Genomic DNA, 12373 nt, shown 5'->3' with positions numbered 1-12373 from the left:
TGGCTGTGTAGCTCTGTGTAAGGTTCAACCCGGAGGTTCAACACCCGGCCGGGGTTCAACAGCAAATTTAGTTCTCGTGGACAGAGGAACCTGAGAGAAGAACGAGATGCTTTTATTTTTCAAGATATAGCAAATACAAGCCCACTTCGAGTGAATAAAGGCAGTATTCTGTTTCTGTTCTGAGACTTCTGAAATATGCTATAATGCTTATAAAATTGTGCATCAAAAAAAAATTCAAAGTAAGTGGATTTAGCGGAATCCCTGTAGCGGAAGCAGGTAATAATAATAATAGGGCATTCTTCTGCTTGTTCGATAATTACCTCTTGAGCCAATAAGAAACACTTTCAATGGAGAAATTGATCGATACCGTTTTCCAATGATTCTATGTTCAAAATAGAGGTCACGTTTACGGCCGAGTTACGTATATTGAACATTAAATCATCTTCAAAACAATGCAAGATTTGCGAAATTTTTGCAGAAAATTCTGCATAATAAACATCTCTGAAAATAACTCAACATTATTGGGTCTACTTTTTAATAAAATTAGCGAATGTGTATAAAAATAAATCAGATTTTCTTTTCAAATTTGTAGAGTCACATTCACAGATTCTAGTAAAACACGACTTAACACTAAAATTGAATATATTGTACTAATTTATCACAATATTTCTCACCATGTACACAGTTTACCATGTAGGCGTGATGAGCCAGGAAGCCGCTTCACAGCGCCAATTATCGCATGAACCCTTGATGAAGAGGCATTACAATTTTTGGCTCTTTAAGACAATTTTTGTTATTATCACTTTCACTCAATTTTAAAGTGATTTCGTACTGTTTTCCTAAGCCTTTATCTTTTGATCTTAATCAAACACAAGGAGGCCTCCATTTAAATTCTAAAGATATTAGTGAAAATTAATGATCGATTGTAAAAGTCTCCGCTCCACATTAAACAATATGAAGACCAGTGATGATCAGTTATGTTCTGTCGGTCCGAGTGTAGTCATAAGTTGATTTCGGCTCTTGATTTCATGATACCTTTTTTCCAGTTTTGTGAAGATTAAGCAGGAGCTGCATTTATGTATGAATTTTTTCATGCCTTTTCTTGTGTCCCAATCGATTGAACGCTTTGTTGCAGTAGCTACATTTATGAGGTTTTTCTCCTGTATGCAACATTTCGTGTTGTTGCTTGTGTGCCAATTGGCTGAATGATTTGTTGCAATAGATGCAATTATGAGGTTTCTCTCCTCTATGAATCTTTTCATGCCTGTTCTTGCTTCCCATTTGGCTGAATGATTTGTTGCAGTAGCTACATTTGTAGGGTTTCTCTCCTGTATGAATCATTTCGTGTAACTTTTTTTCACGTTTTGTGATGAAACATTTATTGCACAAGCTACATTGATGAGGTGTGTCTCCTGTATGAATAATTTCGTATTGTTTCTTTTGTGTCATTTTTCCGAGTAACTTTTTACCGTATTCACATGTAAATGGTTTCTTTCGCGTTTCGTTTAGCTCACATGTGGCATTAGAATTTGTATAAGAATCCTCGCGCTCATTTGAGTCCTGATAATGCGAATCCCTCTGTGGTGCATCACCGGCACCACATTCACTTCTCCTCTTTTGCATCCTGTTGATTTGTACCTTGACACAACCAGCTTTTGGTTTTATACTTGGATTGTTGTACCAGTACGGTTTAATTTTTAACTATGGTTGCGAAGATGTGATTTATAACGAGGAATATAATTGTCGATAAATCTTCTTTTACAGGATAGATCTAGCAGTAAATCCAATTGTCACTTAGGTCTAATCATGGTGTCTGAAAAAATAATGTCAGTAAAATAAATGTTATTACGACAGTGATTTAAGCATGACTACATTGTTTTGCATAAATTGTGTAGATTTTGTAAAGAAATATTATTTCAAGGTGGGAAATGCAATCCTTTGAGTGTAGCACTTTTCATTTGAAATTCATTTTTCGGGATTATAAATAAAGTGCATTAAAATTGGATTGTCCATGGTAACGGAGGACAAAAGGTTTACTAAATTATAGCGTATAATGAAATACATGAAAAGACATCATGAAAAATAACCACAGTATACGTGGTATATAACTTTCAACCCTGATTTAACAGATACTAAGGATGTGTAAATTTGATCCACAGTAAGGCATGTATTCTTTTTTTTTTTTTTTAAATCCAACAATTTGGCCAATAAACAGACTGTTTGAAGAAATTTTATTGTAAATATATTTTTAAGTAACTGTAAGATAGCTCAAATTAAAGAACATGTTGAACTACATGTATGATACCAAATGTGAACATAAAAATTATGTAGTTTCAAATCCGACCCTGTGCTGAGAGTAGTAGACTAGACCCCTATCATCTAAACGTAGTCAGTACGCAATTCGAAAATACGTTTTTAAAGTGTTTGAGTCTATAGACTCACCTTCAAATGTCTCATCAGACTCAACCTCCTTGTACTGATGATATCCGGACTGGCTGCGAGATGTTTAACGGCACAGTTCCTTTGGACAGAAGAATACAACTCTTTTATTTCAATAATATTATAATAAGATACAACAGTAAATACAAGCCACCTTCGACTGAAAGGAAGACAGACAGTCTTGCTCTAAAATAGACTGTGTTACCTTACCTGGTCATTGTTCATTTCAAAATAGAATGTAGAAAATTGTCCAGGTAATCAATAGCAAAAGATGATACAGCATTCTTCTGCCTATATATCGATACGGTAAACACCTCTTGAGCCAATCAATAAGAAAATCTTATGGGAAATTTATTGACGAAATAAAAGCATTCTGTGTCTGTGCAGAATAATTAACAAGCCAAAAAATGACGACCACTAATCATATCAGACAAGTCTTTCTCGGATTTAATCCGTTTTGTTAAAAATACATGAATGCCTAAATTAAAATGAATTAATATAAGGTATACCTTGAATGTTATAATAATTCACAATATTGAACAGGGGTTAGTATTGAGAAAACAGAGATCTATCTAACTTTATTCTGTTCAAAAATGAATAAAGTTCCTTTTTTAGGTTGGATAATGTCCATTTTTGATTTGTCGAAGTTTCAATATTACAAAACAAGCCATTGTTGTCTTTTTGAATTTGGTTAAAGATTATGGGCATCACAAACATAACATGCAAATGGAATAGGTCTACATGAATTCATTCTTTTCCCCTAATTTTTGTTTGTTTACAAAGTTGGAAAAAATATCACAAAAGTAAGCCTTTAAACCTTAATATAAAAATTGTAACTTTTCAATAGGTCAGTCAAGGATAAGAATTAGGACCCAAAAATTTTCATTATTGGAGGTACGAGGTAGTTTTCTTGTTCATTTTATCATGGATAAAACTAGATTAGATGGGAAAGAAATGCATGTTGAGTTGTATTGTATTTGAAGGAAAAACGTATTTTCCTGCAACTTTCACGTGGAGTGCTTCACCCCATACACAAAATGGTATGTGCCCACAGAGTGCATAAACAGTTCATTTGTTTACAGAAGGAAAAGCAGAAACAAACTGCGATCCAGTACCTAGCGTTTATGGCAAGCTAAGCGGCTCAGAACGTGGGACTAGCTACGCGCAGCTTCTTTCTCGTTACGTGCAGCTTATTAACCAATCAGATTCGCGGTTTTAAACACGTGGAGCTGATGTAAACATCCTCTCTCACAAATATTACGTTGTTAATTTTTGTAAATGAAAATATCTGTAGTATATCAGCAAAAAATGGTATAGGTGCTATTTAAGTAATATCTGAACAGAATGATGATTGTTCTATATTTAGGGGGCTATCATTTTCTTCGGAAGGGGATCCCAAATATAGGGGGTCATACTTTTTGGAAAGAAAAATAAGGGGAGGGGGTCATAAATTGATAATGACAAAATGTAGGGAGACACAAGATGACTACATATAGTGTGTTTATTGTATTCAAAAAGACTGATTTCAATACAATTTTAGCCTGTCTAGGGGGTAAGGTGTATCGGTGGTGGGAGTCGGGGGTCATAACATTTTGATGCCGAAATAGTGATAGGGCCGCAATTTATTGACGCCGACTTTTTGTAAATTTAGGACCCCCCCGTTCCGAAAAAAAATGATGACCCATTTTACTCTCTCCATATTTACACAGTGGCATGTGATATCGCTTTCCCTGCATGCAATATCTTTACACAGCGCTTTACATCAGTAGTAGTTGTTGTTTGACCTTCATATCCCCTGCACCGCTAATACAATACAGCCCGAGTATAAAGTTACTTGCTATTAAACACGGTGTAAACTTGGAAACACTAAATAAATATGCTTTGTGTCATTTTAGCCAGGCATTAGCAACATGTTCTCTTGACACGTGCTGTGATTTGGCCTCCTTTACCCGTTCGTTATCTATGCTAATTCCGTAAATTAATTACAAGATAATAATTGTGAAAGAGGATACCTATAACTATACTACGCGCAGCTAACGACCCAACCACGTGATTAAATTTGACTAGTTTGATTGGTCAAACAGCTGCTCGTAACGAGAAAGAAGCTACGCGTAGCTGTTCCACGCTTTTGGCCCCCTTGGCTTGCCATAAGCGTTGGTGTAATCCCCCAGCTCGGTAATTATGAGTGGCCCCCGGGGGCGACATGCGTACTGGCGGGCCTTTGGATCGGACACAGGAGACCTACAAAGATATTACTGAAAATAACCGATCGTAAAAGTCTTCCGCTCAACATTAAGCATATGAAGGCCCAGTGGTGATCAGTTATTTTCTGTCGGCCCGAGTGCCTAGTCATAAGTTGATTTCTCTGATATTTCATGGTACCTTTTTTCTCCAGGTTTGTGAAGATTTATTACAGGAGCTACATTTATGTATGACATTTTCATTAAGTTTTCTTTTTCCATAGATTTTAAAATCTATGCTTTTTCCCAATCTTTTGTCCCAGTTGGCCGGAACGATTTGTTGCAGTAGCTGCAAGAAAGTGCTATAATGATGAGGTTTCTCTTCTGTATGAATCATTTCATGCCGTTTCTTGCTTCCCGACTCACTGAATGATTTGTTGCAAATAACTACATTTATGAGGTTTCACTCCCGTATGTATCATTTCATGTATCTTCTTTTCCTGTTTTGTGATGAAAGATTAGCTACATTGATGAGGTTTCTCGCCTTTATGAATCATTTCATGTTCTTGCTTGTGTATCAATCGGCTGAATGATTTCTTGCAGTAGCTGCACGTATGAGGATTCTCTCCGGTATGAATCTTTTCATGCTGTTTCTTGTTTCCTAATTGGCTGAATGATTTGTTGCAATAGCTACATTTATGAGGGTTCTCTCCTGTATGAATCATTTCATGTCGTTTCTTGTGTCCCATATGGCAGAACGATTTAGTGCAATAGCTACATTTATGGGGTTTCTCTCCCGTATGTATCATTTCATGTGACTTCTTTTCATATTTTGTGATGAAAGATTTATCGCAGTAACTACATTTATGAGGCTTCTCTCCCGTATGAATTTTTTCATGTCTTTTCTTGTTTCCCAATTCGTTGAATGACTTGTCGCAATAGCTACATTTATGAGGTTTCTCTCCTGTATGTATCATTTCATGTAACTTTTTTTCATATTTTGTGATGAAAGATTTATTGCAGTAGCTACATTTATGGGGTTTCTCTCCCGTATGAATCTTTTCATGTGTTATCTTGTTTTTTAATTCGTTGAATGCCTTGTTGCAGTAGCTACATTTATGAGGTTTCTCTCCTGTATGAATCATTTCATGTTTTTTCTTGTGTTCCAATTGGCTGAATGATTTGTTGCAATAGCTACATTTATGAGGTTTCTCTCCTGTGTGTATCATTTCATGTAACTTTTTTTGACATTTTGTGATGAAAGATTTATTGCAGTAACTACATTTATGAGGTTTCTCTCCTGTATGAACTTTTTCATGTGTTTTCTTGTTTCCCAAATGGCAGAACGATTTAGTGCAATAGCTACATTTATGGGGTTTCGCTCCTGTATGCATCATTTCATGTACCTTCTTGTCACGTTTTGTGATGAAAGATTTATCGCAGTAACTACATTTATGAGGCTTCTCTCCCGTATGAATTTTGTCATGTGTTTTCTTGTTTCCCAATTCGTTGAATGACTTGTCGCAGTAGCTACATTTATGAGGTTTCTCTCCTGTATGTATCATTTCATGTAACTTTTTTTCACATTTTGTGATGAAAGATTTATTGCAGTAGCTACATTTATGAGGTTTCTCTCCTGTATGAATTTTTTCATGTGTTTTCTTGTGTCCCATATGGCAGAACGATTTAGTGCAATAGCTACATTTATGGGGTTTCTCTCCCGTATGTATCATTTCATGTGACTTCTTTTCATATTTTGTGATGAAAGATTTATCGCAGTAACTACATTTATGAGGCTTCTCTCCCGTATGAATTTTTTCATGTCTTTTCTTGTTTCCCAATTCGTTGAATGACTTGTCGCAATAGCTACATTTATGAGGTTTCTCTCCTGTATGTATCATTTCATGTAACTTTTTTTCATATTTTGTGATGAAAGATTTATTGCAGTAACTACATTTATGGGGTTTCTCTCCCGTATGAATCTTTTCATGTGTTATCTTGTTTCCCAATTCGTTGAATGTCTTGTTGCAGTAGCTACATTTATGAGGTTTCTCTCCTTTATGAATCATTTCATGTTTTTTCTTGTGTTCCAATTGGCTGAATGATTTGTTGCAATAGCTACATTTATGCGGTTTCTCTCCTGTATGTATCATTTCATGTAACTTTTTTTGACATTTTGTGATGAAAGATTTATTGCAGTAACTACATTTATGAGGTTTCTCTCCTGTATGAATTTTTTCATGTGTTTTCTTGTTTCCCATATGGCAGAACGATTTAGTGCAATAGCTACATTTATGGGGTTTCTCTCCTGTATGTATCATTTCATGTGACTTCTTTTCATATTTTGTGATGAAAGATTTATCGCAGTAACTACATTTATGAGGCTTCTCTCCCGTATGAATTTTTTCATGCCTTTTCTTGCTTCCCAATTCGTTGAATGACTTGTCGCAATAGCTACATTTATGAGGTTTCTCTCCTGTATGTATCATTTCATGTAACTTTTTTTCATATTTTGTGATGAAAGATTTATTGCAGTAACTACATTTATGGGGTTTCTCTCCCGTATGAATCTTTTCATGTGTTATCTTGTTTCCCAATTCGTTGAATGTCTTGTTGCAGTAGCTACATTTATGAGGTTTCTCTCCTTTATGAATCATTTCATGTTTTTTCTTGTGTTCCAATTGGCTGAATGATTTGTTGCAATAGCTACATTTATGAGGTTTCTCTCCTGTATGTATCATTTCATGTAACTTTTTTTGACATTTTGTGATGAAAGATTTATTGCAGTAACTACATTTATGAGGTTTCTCTCCTGTATGAATTTTTTCATGTGTTTTCTTGTGTCCCATATGGCAGAACGATTTAGTGCAATAGCTACATTTATGGGGTTTCTCTCCCGTATGTATCATTTCATGTGACTTCTTTTCATATTTTGTGATGAAAGATTTATCGCAGTAACTACATTTATGAGGCTTCTCTCCCGTATGAATTTTTTCATGCCTTTTCTTGTTTCCCAATTCGTTGAATGACTTGTCGCAATAGCTACATTTATGAGGTTTCTCTCCTGTATGTATCATTTCATGTAACTTTTTTTCATATTTTGTGATGAAAGATTTATTGCAGTAACTACATTTATGGGGTTTCTCTCCCATATGAATCTTTTCATGTGTTATCTTGTTTCCCAATTCGTTGAATGCCTTGTTGCAGTGGCTACATTCATAAGGTTTCTCTCCTTTATGAATCATTTCATGTTTTTTCTTGTTTCCCAAATGACTGAATGATTTGTTGCAATAGCTACATTGATGGGTCTTCTCTCCAATGTGTGTCAGTTTTTGTTTAAACTTCGTTGTTGGGAAATTGGCCTTATTATAATCACGAGCATCCTGATGCCCTATCGAGTCCGGTTGGTGCGAATCCCACTGTGGTACACTTCTCCTCTTTCGCATCCTGTTGATCCGTAGCTTGACACAACCAGCCTTTGGTTTTATATTTGGGTTGTTGTACCAGTAAGGTTTAATACGTAACTCGTGGTTGTGAAGATGTGATTTATAACGAGGAATGTTGTCGATAAATCTTCTTTTGCAATACTTGCAAACAGGATCTAGCAGTAAATCCCATTGTCTCTTAGGCCTAATCATGTCTGAAAAGGAATATCGGAAAATAAAGGTCAGTAATTTGAAAAAGTGCAAGATCTCGCCGACTAACACGTCGGCGTGTCCGGAACTTGAGACGCTGATCCAAGACGATGAAACTTTGCTCCCATTTTTATCCCATTTCAATGAAAATGGTTTCAAATTGTTCGTCATGTAAAATGAACTCAAATAGGAAGTGTTCTCACCTTCTAGGATGCTTCTTACCTAGTAAACATCATAAAATAGGTCATGTGCAATAGACCCTGTAGACTGCAAGGGGGTTGACCTTTATAACTGGATTTTGGCAATAAAAAGTCTTCTAGACTGTGCAAACTATTTCTATTTGCTCTGCGTGCTAGCCATGGGCTTCAACATAAAAGAAAATCCAAGATTTGAGATATCAAGAGCTATCTTAAGAACCATCGAACCAATACTAGGCTTGTTTGTACTCATTTTAATGCATTTTTCATGCTAATTCCAATTATGGGCATGTAAATGAACAATTCTGACATTTTTGAATTAGAAATAAAATTTGAAATTTGTCGTCTGCAGCTAGTTGAGGCCCGCGTGGAGAGAGTTAATTGAGGAAAACAGAGGCATTTCTACTTCTACGTTCGAATATTCATAACATTCAGTACGCCAGTGACCATCCTCTATTGTTACGTATAGTCGGCCGATACATGTTGAAATCAGTATTCAGAAATACACCTTTTTGCTTTGAAATTAATTTTCTCGGTCAAACAAAAAAACAATAATTTTTTTTTTTCAATAATGTCGGCACTTGGATACCTCTTTTTAAAAACATCCTGGTGTTAAAATTAGGCATGAAATTGTGTCTTTTAGAGTAAGATTTTTGATTTTTATAGGCCTCAACTTCGCCCGTGAGCTTTTTTTGGAATTAACCTTTTAGCGTTTCACATTAATATAGTTCGCTAAAGAAAGATTTTCCCAACTTTCTAAGGCACATCGTGTGCATGGTGTGAGTCTAATATATATATCATGATATTATTATACATGTAGTTTGGTCAAAATGTCCGTTTTGATCTCGCCTTTTTGTCACTTGTGACTGTCAAAATGTACTTCATTTCTAATAATATATAACCAGCAGAAATAATCAATATTTCTATTGTGGCTTGCAAAATCATCCATCCATGGGTACATTCACGAGTTAGTTGATTTTGACAAAATTGGTAGTCGGAATTGAAAAATGGTTCAATCGAAACCGAAATTCTAACAGAACTATGATATATACGGTAGCCCTATATGATGTGCTTTAGAAAGTTGGAAAATATATTTCATTAGCGAAATATGTTATTTTGAAAAGCAAAAACGCTGACCCCCAAAAAGTTCATGGGGCAAGTTGAAGCCTGTGAAAATCGAAAATCTTACACTAGAAGCCCAAATTTTATACCTAAATTTAACAACAGGGTTTGAAAAAATAAATATACAGTACCAAACATTTTTTTTCCCTTTCATTTCCTTACATTTGCTGAAAAAATTATTGCTTTTCAAAAGTGTAACTCAAAATTTTGCTCATTTCAGCACCATATTTGATCGTTTGTATTAATTGCCTCATTTTAAAAATGACTGATTGAAGCTCGTGCATTGTCAATTGGCCAGAACACATGGAACGCGTTCATTAATGTAACGGTTTAACACATGACACAAGTTCAACTTATTTAGGGACACTAGTGTGACTGTGAACACCTGAGACGTGTTCATAAGATAGTGACAGTTGAACACATGACACATGTGTAATAAGTGTTCTAAAATATTTCAAAACATTAGTGTTCAAACTTCAAGAACACCAGTGTTCAAATGAAACAAAGAAAGACATAAAGAAATAAAGAACATGTGTCAAAAGGTGTTATATATGTGTTCTAAGCTTTGAAAATGTTGTCTTATTTTTCAAAATCAAATATTAATGTAACAAGGTTTCCTTTTTGGGGTAAGGAGGAAAAAATGCATTCAAATTCAATGCATTTTGAAATCATTAATAGAGTATGACATGAATATCAATTTTCATATTAAAAATACAAAATATCTTGATTTTTTTTTAGGTCAACCATGAATGATCCTAGTATTTAGGTCTAGGTCCAGGGACACTACAAAACCGAAAAAATAAAAAACTTTTTTTTTTTACAAATTTTGATAAATGTTCACCCAAAAACGGGGTGAGACTATACTCGCGTCAGTAGGTATTATCATTACTGCCATTGAAAATGTAGTCTGCTTAAGGGGGTACTACACCCCTGTGGTACATTTGTGACTATTTTTGCAATTTTCTCAAAAAATAATAACACACTGGTAACAAAAGTTATGTATATTATTGGGGCAAGGAATCCAATTACTATAGGCCTACTGAAATTTCAGTGACTCATGACAAGCAGTTCAGTATATATGATTGGAAACGAGGTACATCTCATCTCTTTCTTCCATGGTACATCCTAGCGGTACCTCTTTTCTTATCATAAATAACGAACCGCATGTCATGGGTCACTGAAATTCCAGTGTAGTAATTGGATTCCTTGCCCCTATAATATACGTAACTTTTGTTACCACTGTGTTATTAGTTTTTGAGAAAAATGCAAAAATAGACACAAATTTATCGTGGGGTGTAGTACCCCCTTAAGCATGCATTGTTATATTATTGTATTGACTTACATTATATTGATTTAATCGTAACTACTTGATTATTATATTGATTCCTGATTGTATTTAACATTCTAGCTTCATATATTTTGTATCACTGGTATTACTTTGTTGAGTTTTATGTATCACATGCATTTTGATGATTGATGAAAATGAAATATGAATGAATGAATGAATGAATGAATGAATGAATGAATGAATGAATGAATGAACTACAGGACCTAAAAGGAATGCGAGACGTCTCACCCCGCAACACATTCGCCCCAAAAAGGTTCGCCCAGCACACAAGTATATTCTTCTATACACGCTCGCTATGAATTGAGCACAGTGGCGTAACCAATGGGGCCGGGGGAAAGCTGACCCCTCGGACACAAAAAAAAAAAACTGGGAAGAAGAGCAAACAATAGGGAAGGGGAAAAGAGGGGAAGGGGAAAAGAAAAAAAAAGAGGGAAGAGAGAAGAGAAAAAAGGGAAAGAAAGAGGGAAGAAGAGAAAGGGGAACGGAGAAGAAAAAGGAAAGAAGAGGAAAGGGGAGGGAAGAAGAGAAAAGGAAAGAAAAAGAAGAAGAAGAGAAAGGGAAATTTGTATTCTGAAACAATGATTTTTTAGCTTCTAATATGCTAAAAATCAGGAGCTTCCGTGGGCTCCGTCCCCTGGCCCCGCCGGGGCTTTGCCCCTGGACCACACCAGGGGCCCTTAGGCGGGCCGCTCGCGGTGCGGAATAATACAAGCCGCTCGCGGTGCGGAATAATACAACTTTTCCTCAGAAATTGGGAAATTTTAAAGCTTGCCCCCCCGGAAGGTCAGGTCTGGTTACGCCCCTGATTGAGCAATGCTCACTACGGTACCATTCACAAGAGGCTGTGACCTACTTTTTTTCTGCTGCTTCGACCAAAAACACATCGCATACCCTTAAAACAACGACATATAAAAAATAGCTTTACAACTCACCTTCAAGTAACATGTCTCATAAAAATGCACTCCTTAATTTTACAATACTGATTATATCCGCACTGGATGCACAAGGTTTTAAACTGCAACGTTCTCGTGGACAGAATAACGAAACGCGTTAAAAGAAGTTGAATATCATGCAAATAATCCTACGAGCTCACCTTCGACAAAATGGAAGACTACCTTTTGAAGACCGTGTTTTCTGGTCTGTGTTCACGTCACAAACTCAAAATAGACAATGGAATATATTGTCCAGAAGTGTACCAGAACATTAAATTTGGTATATTTGACGTATTATCGACAGAAAACTTCGGCGCGATCGATCTTTACTGAATAACCCTGGCCAGTCTGTCATAGATCATGGATTCTTCCATGCATAGATCGATCATCGACATCGAGATATTATACTCGATGGATCGATGGAATGTCATTTTAGACAAAATCGATCGGGCCTATGGAATAAAATTGACGTGTCATGTCAAAAGGAGACACTTTTGGGCAGGATCGTAAATGGAGAAAT

At 35.8% G+C, this 12373-nt stretch overlaps 1 long non-coding RNA gene across 1 annotated transcript; it reads right to left on the bottom strand.

Annotated features, from left to right (window-relative positions):
- Positions 1–12105, bottom strand: LOC140146026 (uncharacterized). Its single transcript, XR_011858176.1, has 4 exons — positions 11854–12105; positions 2443–2521; positions 675–1813; positions 1–90 (listed from the first exon to the last, which is right to left on the bottom strand). It is a non-coding gene; the product is annotated as an uncharacterized lncRNA (long non-coding RNA).
- Positions 12106–12373: the final 268 nt, after the last annotated feature.

This window comes from Amphiura filiformis, chromosome 2, assembly GCF_039555335.1.
Source record: "Amphiura filiformis chromosome 2, Afil_fr2py, whole genome shotgun sequence".
Classification (NCBI taxonomy): Eukaryota; Metazoa; Echinodermata; class Ophiuroidea; order Amphilepidida; family Amphiuridae; genus Amphiura; species Amphiura filiformis.
This window is presented reverse-complemented; position numbering and strand designations above follow the sequence as displayed.